Below are 13327 nucleotides of genomic sequence, written 5' to 3'. Positions count from 1 at the left end.
GTAAATAATGAATGGAGTGCTTCAAAGTGGCTTCGAGGTATGGTGTCAATGCAGTTCTTAACAATGACAGTAACAAAGAGTTAACACAGAAGTTGATTACATGAAAGTGAATTAATGAGTGTATCATTTACAAGGAGGCGATAACTGCACACGTCACTGATGCATTTGAGACTTTGGGCAACACTGATGTGTGTCCAGTTCATCTCAGATCTGCTTTCTAGAGCTCTAGAGTTCCCTGAGTAAATACAAACACTGATAATTGTCTGTGAAGTCTTTTGGTGTGAGTGCTGTAGTATGTGTGAAGTGGGGTATAGTTCTTTTCTCTTTCCTTAGGCTGTAAAAATCAAGGGTACATGTGCAGAAAATGTGAAATAAAGACAAACAAACAAAAATGATATTGGGATTTGGTTGTTTCCAAAGTCAACATAACCTTAAAATAAATGTAGCCTAATGAATTGAAGAAAAAAGAAACGTTTTTCCTAAAGATATTTTCATAATCGCATATGTATGTTCAAGTTTTAACATAATTTAAAACCACTTTCTTAAAGTCAGATTCTATTCATCGTTCCTCCATTTATTCGATTCAAGTTCTGGCTGGCTGGAGCCCATCTGTCTTAGGTGCACTCTGGACAGGTCACCAGTTCCACATAGGAAGGCCCCAGTTGGCCTGTGGATTTGAACCCAAGATGTTGCTGCTGTGATCATCACATCATCATCATCACCCTGCTGCCAAAGTCAGATTCCTACATGCAAACTCTTACTCAGATAGAAGGTATCAAGAAATAACTCACTGTTTGTCTGTGTTAGACCGTTACATAAAACTGAAGGATTTTGATCATGCTTTTAAGTGATTTACTGCATGTCAAAATGTCCTGGAGTGCAGAAAGATGATCATGAAAATCAAAACTGCCATGGGTGTTTAATTACATTTTTGGATGTTATTGTGCCTTGAGCACCAACTAATACACATCACTTTACACTTATGAAAGTTCAATTTGCTTTATCAAAGAGCATAATTAGTGTGAATGCTTGAAAAGCATTCACAGTATTGTTCTTCTAATCTTTAAACTATTTTATTAGTGTGAATGCTTGAAAAGCATTCACAGTATTGTTATTCGAATCTTTATTATTATTAGTGTGAATGCTTGAAAAGCATTCACAGTATTGTTATTCGAATCTTTATTATTATTATTATATATTCCGTACGTTTTTTGGCATCTAACTCCTTCAAAACCGTTCAACTTAGAAAAACCATTCAAACACCGTTAGATTCCTATTCTTTTGGACAACACTGCTTCTATTTTTCATATTTTTAACATTTATATTTTTAATTTTATTCAACTTTATTCAACAAAAATTTATAATGTATTTCAATGGGGAGACCCTTCAAATCCTCATTCAACTTACTCATTTTTAAACTCTTACTACTTCCACATACATTGACATAGAGCCACCATTCAAACTTTAAAACGAAGACAAGACATTCAACTATTCAACTTGTATTTATCTTTTCAATATCTATTATACTTTTTCTTCAGTTCCAGTTTAAGTTTCATGATGTTTTTTCACCCGTTTCAGAGTTTATAATGGGTGTGTATGGGACGGAATGTTGGGGCTAGAGTGAGAGAGCTCAACTGCTAGAGTGAGAGGAGCAAAAAAATTAATCTTAAAATATTTTTTAAAACTGCTGCTGTGTCCACAGCGTTTGCTCTACAGCCACCATTTTACCCTCAAAACGTAACCATCGCTGTCCTCTTTCATCCAATGTGTTTACTATTGTCCTAGGTGTTATGGTTCTTTCATAAATGTCACCAATGCACAGCCTCCTCCCTCCAACTCTTCCATAGACTCTAATGTTAAAATGGCTCAGAAGGTTCGTTTGAAAATCAGAAGAGCATGGTGTCTTTCCACTGTCACCACGTCCATATAATAAACTCCACAGGCATGAAAACTGAGAATTCAGTAGACTAGACATTGCTGTCACTCACGGTGAAAGAATTTTGTCAATACGACTTTTACTTTTCATTTGGGAGCGATTTGTTTCGGCCTGACTTTTCTGTTCATTTTAAGCAGCAAAAGTGAGGTGCATGTCTGTGTACGTGTGTATGGAGCCATTGGGTGCGGTCACTATAGCAACCAGGCTCACACCTGCCTGCTTAACGAGCTCTGCCTGCCACTGTACCAAGATTCATCTTAAGCACTTCTCTTTCAACTGCTGCTGTGTCCACAGTGTTACAGCCATCATTTTACCCTCAAATTGTCGCCATTATTGTTCTCTTTCCAACACCGTATCTTTCAAAGCTCAGGCATTTAAACTTTTTAAACTGTGTGGATCAAAGTGGAGGGATCACATTTGAGTCATTCAGTGATTCAAAGAATATGACCTTTTAATATTCATTCAGATGTTTTCTGACTCTAAATGTTCTTTTCTCATTTCTTAGGGTTTTCTAATTTACATTTAAAACATTTTCAGTTTTTTTCCAACTCCTTCTTCTGTGTAACCTTCAGCTTTTAGCAGTTCAGCACCTTTGTTTTCAGGTTAAATTCGTTTTTTTTTTATTTTTTAATCTCATTCAATATTTTTAACTCAAAATTCAGTAATTATTTCATTTCAATGCATACATTCAGATTCAAGCATTCACACTGCAGTTTCTTCAGAAAATGCACTTTCTAGTTAGTGTGAATGCTTGAAAAGCATTCACAGTATTGTTCTTCTAATCTTTATTCTATTTTATTCTGTATTCCGTACGTTTTTTGTACTCCTACTCCTTCAAAACCGTTCAACTTAGAAAAACCATTCAAACACCATTAGATTCCTCTTCTTTTGGACATGACTGCTTCTATTTTTCTCATTTTTAACATTTATATTTTTAATTTTATTCAACTTTATTCAACAAAAATTTCCCAAAATTTCCCATGTATTTCAATGGGGAGACCCTTCAAATCCTCATTCAACTTACTCATTTTTAAACTCTTACTACTTCCACATACATTGACATAGAGCCACCATTCAAACTTTAAAACGAAGACAAGACATTCAACTATTCAACTTGTATTTATCTTTTCAATATCTATTATACTTTTTCTTCAGTTCCAGTTTAAGTTTCATGATGTTTTTTCACCCGTTTCAGAGTTTATAATGGGTGTGTATGGGACGGAATGTTGGGGCTAGAGTGAGGCAGCTCAACTGCTAGAGTGAGAGGAGCAAAAAAATTAATCTTAAAATCTTTTTTAAAACTGCTGCTGTGTCCGCAGCGTTTGCTCTACAGGTATGATTTTACCCTCAAAACGTAGCCATGGCTGTCCTCTTTCATCCAATGTGTTTACTATTGTACTAGGTGTTATGGTTCTTTCATAAATGTCACCAATGCACAGCCTCCTCCCTCCAACTCTTCCATAGACTCTAATGTTAAAATGGCTCAGAAGGTTCGTTTGAAAATCAGAAGAGCATGGTGTCTTTCCACTGTCACCACGTCCATATAATAAGCTCCACAGGCATGAAAACTGAGAATTAGGTAGACTAGACATTGCTGTCGCTCACGGTGAAAGAATTTTGTCAATACGACTTTTACTTTTCATTTGGGAGCGATTTGTTTCGGCCTGACTTTTCTGTTCATTTTAAGCAGCAAAAGTGAGGCGCATGTCTGTGTACGTGTGTATGGAGCCATTGGGTGCGGTCACTATAGCAACCAGGCTCACACCTGCCTGCTTAACGAGCTCTGCCTGCCACTGTACCAAGATTCATCTTAAGCACTTCTCTTTCAACTGCTGCTGTGTCCACAGTGTTACAGCCATCATTTTACCCTCAAATTGTCGCCATTATTGTTCTCTTTCCAACACCGTATCTTTCAAAGCTCAGGCATTTAAACTTTTTAAACTGTGTGGATCAAAGTGGAGGGATCACATTTTAGTCATTCAGTGATTCAAAGAATATGACCTTTTAATATTCATTCAGATGTTTTCTGACTCTAAATGTTCTTTTCTCATTTCTTAGGGTTTTCTAATTTACATTTAAAACATTTTCAGTTTTTTTCCAACTTCTTCTTCTGTGTAACCTTCAGCTTTTAGCAGTTCAGCACCTTTGTTTTCAGGTTAAATTCGGTTTTTTTTTTTGTTTTGTTTTTTATCTCATTCAATATTTTTAACTCAAAATTCAGCAATTAATTCATTTCAGTGCATACATTCAGATTCAAGCATTCACACTGCAGTTTCTTCAGAAAATGCACTTTCTAGTTATTATTATTATTATATATTCCGTACGTTTTTTGGCATCTCACTCCTTCAAAACCGTTCAACTTAGAAAAACCATTCAAACACCGTTAGATTCCTATTCTTTTGGACAACACTGCTTCTATTTTTCATATTTTTAACATTTATATTTTTAATTTTATTCAACTTTATTCAACAAAAATTTATAATGTATTTCAATGGGGAGACCCTTCAAATCCTCATTCAACTTACTCATTTTTAAACTCTTACTACTTCCACATACATTGACATAGAGCCACCATTCAAACTTTAAAACGAAGACAAGACATTCAACTATTCAACTTGTATTTATCTTTTCAATATCTATTATACTTTTTCTTCAGTTCCAGTTTAAGTTTCATGATGTTTTTTCACCCGTTTCAGAGTTTATAATGGGTGTGTATGGGACGGAATGTTGGGGCTAGAGTGAGGCAGCTCAACTGCTAGAGTGAGAGGAGCAAAAAAATTAATCTTAAAATATTTTTTAAAACTGCTGCTGTGTCCACAGCGTTTGCTCTACAGGTATGATTTTACCCTCAAAACGTAGCCATGGCTGTCCTCTTTCATCCAATGTGTTTACTATTGTCCTAGGTGTTATGGTTCTTTCATAAATGTCACCAATGCACAGCCTCCTCCCTCCAACTCTTCCATAGACTCTAATGTTAAAACGGCTCAGAAGGTTGGTTTGAAAATCAGAAGAGCATGGTGTTTTTACACTGTCACCACGTCCATATAATAAACTCCACAGGCATGAAAACTGAGAATTAGGTAGACTAGACATTGCTGTCGCTCACGGTGAAAGAATTTCGTCAATACGACTTTTACTTTTCATTTGGGAGCGATTTGTTTCGGCCTGACTTTTCTGTTCATTTTAAGCAGCAAAAGTGAGGTGCATGTCTGTGTGCGTGTGTATGGAGCCATTGGGTGCGGTCACTATAGCAACCAGGCTCACACCTGCCTGCTTAACGAGCTCTGCCTGCCACTCTGCCAAGATTCATCTTAAACACTTCTCTTTCAACTGCTGCTGTGTCCACAGTGTTAAAGCCATCATTTTACCCCCAAAACGTCGCCATCGTTGTTCTTTTTCCAACATCTTGTCTTTCAAAGCTCAGAGATGTAAACTTTTTAAACTGTGTGGGTCCAAGTGGAGGGATCACATTTTAGTCATTCAGTGATTCAAAGAATATGACTTTTTAATATTCTTTCAGATGTTTTCTGACTCTAAATGTTCTTTTCTCATTTCTTAGGTTTTTCTAATTTAAAATTAAAACATTTCCAGTTTTTTTCCAACTTCTTCTGTGTAACCTTCAGCTTTTAGCAGTTCAGCACTTTTGTTTTCAGGTTAAATTCGGGGTTTTTTTTAATCTCATTCAAGATTTTTAACTTAAATTCAGTAATTAATTCATTTCAGTGCATACATTCAGATTCAAGCATTCACACTGCAGTTTCTTCAGAAAATGCACTTTCTAGTTAGTGTGAATGCTTGAAAAGCATTCACAGTATTGTTATTCGAATCTTTATTATTATTATTATTATTATTATATATTCCGTACGTTTTTTGGCATCTCACTCCTTCAAAACCGTTCAACTTAGAAAAACCATTCAAACACCGTTAGATTCCTATTCTTTTGGACAACACTGCTTCTATTTTTCATATTTTTAACATTTATATTTTTAATTTTATTCAACTTTATTCAACAAAAATTTATAATGTATTTCAATGGGGAGACCCTTCAAATCCTCATTCAACTTACTCATTTTTAAACTCTTACTACTTCCACATACATTGACATAGAGCCACCATTCAAACTTTAAAACGAAGACAAGACATTCAACTATTCAACTTGTATTTATCTTTTCAATATCTATTATACTTTTTCTTCAGTTCCAGTTTAAGTTTCATGATGTTTTTTCACCCGTTTCAGAGTTTATAATGGGTGTGTATGGGACGGAATGTTGGGGCTAGAGTGAGGCAGCTCAACTGCTAGAGTGAGAGGAGCAAAAAAATTAATCTTAAAATATTTTTTAAAACTGCTGCTGTGTCCACAGCGTTTGCTCTACAGGTATGATTTTACCCTCAAAACGTAGCCATGGCTGTCCTCTTTCATCCAATGTGTTTACTATTGTCCTAGGTGTTATGGTTCTTTCATAAATGTCACCAATGCACAGCCTCCTCCCTCCAACTCTTCCATAGACTCTAATGTTAAAACGGCTCAGAAGGTTGGTTTGAAAATCAGAAGAGCATGGTGTTTTTACACTGTCACCACGTCCATATAATAAACTCCACAGGCATGAAAACTGAGAATTAGGTAGACTAGACATTGCTGTCGCTCACGGTGAAAGAATTTCGTCAATACGACTTTTACTTTTCATTTGGGAGCGATTTGTTTCGGCCTGACTTTTCTGTTCATTTTAAGCAGCAAAAGTGAGGTGCATGTCTGTGTGCGTGTGTATGGAGCCATTGGGTGCGGTCACTATAGCAACCAGGCTCACACCTGCCTGCTTAACGAGCTCTGCCTGCCACTCTGCCAAGATTCATCTTAAACACTTCTCTTTCAACTGCTGCTGTGTCCACAGTGTTAAAGCCATCATTTTACCCCCAAAACGTCGCCATCGTTGTTCTTTTTCCAACATCTTGTCTTTCAAAGCTCAGAGATGTAAACTTTTTAAACTGTGTGGGTCCAAGTGGAGGGATCACATTTTAGTCATTCAGTGATTCAAAGAATATGACTTTTTAATATTCTTTCAGATGTTTTCTGACTCTAAATGTTCTTTTCTCATTTCTTAGGTTTTTCTAATTTAAAATTAAAACATTTCCAGTTTTTTTCCAACTTCTTCTTCTGTGTAACCTTCAGCTTTTAGCAGTTCAGCACTTTTGTTTTCAGGTTAAATTCGGGGTTTTTTTTAATCTCATTCAAGATTTTTAACTTAAATTCAGTAATTAATTCATTTCAGTGCATACATTCAGATTCAAGCATTCACACTGCAGTTTCTTCAGAAAATGCACTTTCTAGTTATTATTATTATTATTATATATTCCGTACGTTTTTTGGCATCTCACTCCTTCAAAACCGCTCAACTTAGAAAAACCATTCAAACACCGTTAGATTCCTATTCTTTTGGACATGAATGCTTCTACTTTTCTCATTTTTAACATTTATATTTTTAATTTTATTCAACTTTATTTAACAAAAATTTATAATGTATTTCAATGGAGAGACCCTTCAAATTCTCATTCAACTTCCTCCTCTTTAAACTCTTACTACTTCCACATACGTTGACATAGAGCCACCATTCAAACTTTAAAACGAAGACAAGACATTCAACTATTCAACTTGTATTTATCTTTTCAATATCTATTATACTTTTTCTTCAGTTCCAGTTTAAGTTTCATGATGTTTTTTCACCCGTTTCAAAATTTATAATGGGTGTCTATGGGACGGAATGTTGGGGCTAGAGTGAGACAGCTCAACTGCTAGAGTGAGAGGAGCAAAAAAATTTATCTTAAAATCTTTTTTAAAACTGCTGCTGTGTCCGCAGCGTTTGCTCTACAGGTATGATTTTACCCTCAAAATGTAGCCATCGCTGTCCTCTTTCATCCAATGTGTTTACTATTGTACTAGGTGTTATGGTTTTTTCATAAATGCCACCAATGCACAGCCTCCTCCCTCCAACTCTTCCATAGACTCTAATGTTAAACTTGCTCAGAAGGTTCGTTTGAAAATCAGAAGAGCATGGTGTCTTTCCACTGTCACCACGTCCATATAATAAGCTCCACAGGCATGAAAACTGAGAATTAGGTAGACTAGACATTGCTGTCGCTCACGGTGAAAGAATTTCGTCAATACGACTTTTACTTTTCATTTGGGAGCGATTTGTTTCAGCCTGACTTTTCTGTTCATTTTAAGCAGCAAAAGTGAGGCGCATGTCTGTGTACGTGTGTATGGAGCCATTGGGTGCGGTCACTATAGCAACCAGGCTCACACCTGCCTGCTTAACGAGCTCTTCCTGCCACTCTGCCAAGATTCATCTTAAACACTTCTCTTTCAACTGCTGCTGTGTCCACAGTGTTACAGCCATCATTTTACCCTCAAAACGTCGCCATCGTTGTTCTCTTTCCAACATCTTGTCTTTCAAAGCTCAGACATTTAAACTTTTTAAACTGTGTGGATCCAAGTGGAGGGATCACATTTTAGTCATTCAGTGATTCAAAGAATATGACCTTTTAATATTCTTTCAGATGTTTTCTGACTCTAAATGTTCTTTTCTCATTTCTTAGGTTTTTCTAATTTGCAATTAAAACATTTTCAGCTTTTTTCCAACTTCTTCTTCTGTGTAACGTCCAGCTTTTAGCAGTTCAGCACCTTTGTTTTCAGGTTAAATTCATTTTTTTTTGTTTTGTTTTTTTATCTCATTCAATATTTTTAACTCAAAATTCAGCAATTAATTCATTTCAGTGCATACATTCAGATTCAAGCATTCACACTGCAGTTTCTTCAGAAAATGCACTTTCTAGTTAGTGTGAATGCTTGAAAAGCATTCACAGTATTGTTCTTCTAATCTTTATTATTATATCATCTTCCGTACGTTTTTTGGCATCTAACTCCTTCAAAACCGTTCAACTTAGAAAAACCATTCAAACACCGTTAGATTCCTATTATTTTGGACATGACTGCTTCTATTTTTCTCATTTCTAACATTTATATTTTTAATTTTATTCAACTTTATTCAACAAAAATTTCCCATGTATTTCAATGGGGAGACCCTTCAAATTCTCATTCAACTTACTCATTTTTAAACTCTTACTACTTCCACATACATTGACATAGAGCCACCATTCAAACTTTAAAACGAAGACAAGACATTCAACTATTCAACTTGTATTTATCTTTTCAATATCTATTATACTTTTTCTTCAGTTCCAGTTTAAGTTTCATGATGTTTTTTCACCCGTTTCAGAGTTTATAATGGGTGTGTATGGGACGGAATGTTGGGGCTAGAGTGAGACAGCTCAACTGCTAGAGTGAGAGGAGCAAAAAAATTAATCTTAAAATCTTTTTTAAAACTGCTGCTGTGTCCACAGCGTTTGCTCTACAGGTATGATTTTACCCTCAAAACGTAGCCATCGCTGTCCTCTTTCATCCAATGTGTTTACTATTGTACTAGGTGTTATGGTTCTTTCATAAATGTCACCAATGCACAGCCTCCTCCCTCCAACTCTTCCATAGACTCTAATGTTAAAATGGCTCAGAAGGTTCGTTTGAAAATCAGAAGAGCATGGTGTCTTTCCACTGTCACCACGTCCATATAATAAACTCCACAGACATGAAAACTGAGAATTAGGTAGACTAGACATTGCTGTCGCTCACAGTGAAAGAATTTTGTCAATACAACTTTTACTTTTCATTTGGGAACGATTTGTTTTGGCCTGACTTTTCTGTTCATTTTAAGCAGCAAAAGTGAGGTGCATGTCTGTGTGCGTGTGTATGGAGCCATTGGGTGCGGTCACTATAGCAACCAGGCTCACACCTGCCTGCTTAACGAGCTCTCTCTGCCACTCTGCCAAGATTCATCTTAAACACTTCTCTTTCAACTGCTGCTGTGTCCACAGTGTTAAAGCCATCATTTTACCCTCAAAACGTCGCCATCGTTGTTCTTTTTCCAACATCTTGTCTTTCAAAGCTCAGAGATGTAAACTTTTTAAACTGTGTGGGTCCAAGCGGAGGGATCACATTTTAGTCATTCAGTGATTCAAAGAATATGACCTTTTAATATTCTTTCAGATGTTTTCTGACTCTAAATGTTCTTTTCTCATTTCTTAGGTTTTTCTAATTTACAATTAAAACATTTTCAGCTTTTTTCCAACTTCTTCTTCTGTGTAACCTTCAGCTTTTAGCAGTTCAGCACTTTTGTTTTCAGGTTAAATTCGGGTTTTTTTTTTTTATCTCATTCAAGATTTTTAACTTAAATTCAGTAATTAATTCATTTCAGTGCATACATTCAGATTCAAGCATTCACACTGCAGTTTCTTCAGAAAATGCACTTTCTAGTTATTATTATTATATATTCCGTACGTTTTTTGGCATCTAACTCCTTCAAAACCGTTCAACTTAGAAAAACCATTCAAACACCGTTAGATTCCTATTCTTTTGGACAACACTGCTTCTATTTTTCATATTTTTAACATTTATATTTTTAATTTTATTCAACTTTATTCAACAAAAATTTATAATGTATTTCAATGGGGAGACCCTTCAAATCCTCATTCAACTTACTCATTTTAAAACTCTTACTACTTCCACATACATTGACATAGAGCCACCATTCAAACTTTAAAACGAAGACAAGACATTCAACTATTCAACTTGTATTTATCTTTTCAATATCTATTATACTTTTTCTTCAGTTCCAGTTTAAGTTTCATGATGTTTTTTCACCCGTTTCAGAGTTTATAATGGGTGTGTATGGGACGGAATGTTGGGGCTAGAGTGAGGCAGCTCAACTGCTAGAGTGAGAGGAGCAAAAAAATTAATCTTAAAATCTTTTTTTAAAACTGCTGCTGTGTCCGCAGCGTTTGCTCTACAGGTATGATTTTACCCTCAAAACGTAGCCATCGCTGTCCTCTTTCATCCAATGTGTTTACTATTGTCCTAGGTGTTATGGTTCTTTCGTAAATGTCACCAATGCACAGCCTCCTCCCTCCAACTCTTCCATAGACTCTAATGTTAAAATGGCTCAGAAGGTTCGTTTGAAAATCAGAAGAGCATGGTGTCTTTCCACTGTCACCACGTCCATATAATAAACTCCACAGGCATGAAAACTGAGAATTCCGTAGACTAGAAGCTGCTGTCGCTCACGGTGAAAGAATTTCGTCAATACGACTTGTACTTTTCATATGGGAACGATTTGTTTCGGCCTGACTTTTCTGTTCATTTTAAGCAGCAAAAGTGAGGTGCATGTCTGTGTGCGTGTGTATGGAGCCATTGGGTGCGGTCACTATAGCAACCAGGCTCACACCTGCCTGCTTAACGAGCTCTGCCTGCCACTCTGCCAAGATTCATCTTTAGCACTTCTCTTTCAACTGCTGCTGTGTCCACAGTGTTAAAGCCATCATTTTACCCTCAAAACGTCGCCATCGTTGTTCTCTTTCCAACATCTTGTCTTTCAAAGCTCAGACATTTAAACTTTTTAAACTGTGTGGATCCAAGTGGAGGGATCACATTTTAGTCATTCAGTGATTCAAAGAATATGACCTTTTAATATTCTTTCAGATGTTTTCTGACTCTAAATGTTCTTTTCTCATTTCTTAGGTTTTTCTAATTTACAATTAAAACATTTTCAGCTTTTTTCCAACTTCTTCTTCTGTGTAACCTTCAGCTTTTAGCAGTTCAGCACTTTTGTTTTCAGGTTAAATTCGGGTTTTTTTTTTAATCTCATTCAAGATTTTTAACTTAAATTCAGTAATTATTTCATTTCAATGCATACATTCAGATTCAAGCATTCACACTGCAGTTTCTTCAGAAAATGCACTTTCTAGTTATCTATTCCGTACGTTTTTTGTACTCTATCTCCTTCAAAACCGTTCAACTTAGAAAAATCATTCAAACACCGTTAGATTCCTCTTCTTTTGGACATGACTGCTTCTATTTTTCTCATTTTTAACATTTATATTTTTAAAATTATTCAACTTTTTTCAACAAAAATTTCCCATGTATTTCAATGGAGAGACGCTTCAAATTCTCATTCAACTTACTCTTCTTTAAACTGTATCTACTTCCACATACATTGACATAGAACCACCATTCAAACTTTAAAACGAAGACAAGACGTTCAACTATCCAACTTGTATTTATCTTTTCAATATCTATTATACTTTTTCTTCAGTTCCAGTTTAAGTTTCATGATGTCTTTTCACCCGTTTCAGAGTTTATAATGGGTGTGTATGGGACGGAATGTTGGGGCTAGAGTGAGACAGCTCAACTGCTAGAGTGAGAGGAGCAAAAAAATTAATCTTAAAATCTTTTTTAAAACTGCTGCTGTGTCCACAGCGTTTACTGTACAGGTATGATTTTACCCTCAAAACGTAGCCATCGCTGTCCTCTTTCATCCAATGTGTTTACTATTGTACTAGGTGTTATGGTTCTTTCATAAATGTCACCAATGCACAGCCTCCTCCCTCCAACTCTTCCATAGACTCTAATGTTAAAATGGCTCAGAAGGTTCGTTTGAAAATCAGAAGTACAGGGTGTCTTTACACTGTCACCACGTCCATATAATATACTCCACAGGCATGAAAACTGAGAATTCAGTAGACTAGACATTGCTGTCGCTCACGGTGAAAGAATTTCGTCAATACGACTTGTACTTTTCATTTGGGAGCGATTTGTTTGGGGCTGACTTTTCTGTTCATTTTAAGCAGCAAAAGTGAGGCGCATGTCTGTGTCCGTGTATGGAGCCATTGGGTGCAGTCACTATAGCAACCAGGCTCACACCTGCCTGCTTAACGAGCTCTCTCTCACTCTGCCAAGATTCATCTTAAACACTTCTCTTTCAACTGCTGCTGTGTCCACAGTGTTTGCTCTACAGCCATCATTTTACCCTCAAAACGTATCCATCGTTCTTCTCTTTCCAACACCGTGTCTTTCAAAAGCTCAGAGATGTAAACCTTTTAAAACTGTGTGGATCCAAGTGGAGGGATCACATTTTAGTCATTCAGTGATTCAAAGAATATGAACTTTTAATATTCATTCAGGTGTTTTCTGACTCTAAAGTTTCTTTTCTCATTTCTTAGATTTTTCTAATTTACAATTAAAACATTTTCAGCTTTTTTCCAACTTCTTCTTCTGTGTAACCTTCAGCTTTTGGCAGTTCAGCACTTTTGTTTTCACGTTAAATTCGGGTTTTTTTTTTTTTATCATTCAACATTTTTAACTCAAAATTCAGCAATTAATTCATTTCAGTGCATACATTCAGATTCAAGCATTCACACTGCAGTTTCTTCAGAAAATGCACTTTCTAGTTCTTCTTGTTCTTTTGGCTGCTTTCTTTAGCGAAGAATCTTCTCTTTTCCCTCTGCCTA

The sequence above is a fragment of the Astatotilapia calliptera genome, chromosome 4, assembly GCF_964374335.1.
Source record: "Astatotilapia calliptera chromosome 4, fAstCal68.1, whole genome shotgun sequence".
Classification (NCBI taxonomy): domain Eukaryota; kingdom Metazoa; phylum Chordata; class Actinopteri; order Cichliformes; family Cichlidae; genus Astatotilapia; species Astatotilapia calliptera.
Note: the sequence above shows the minus strand (reverse complement) of the source record.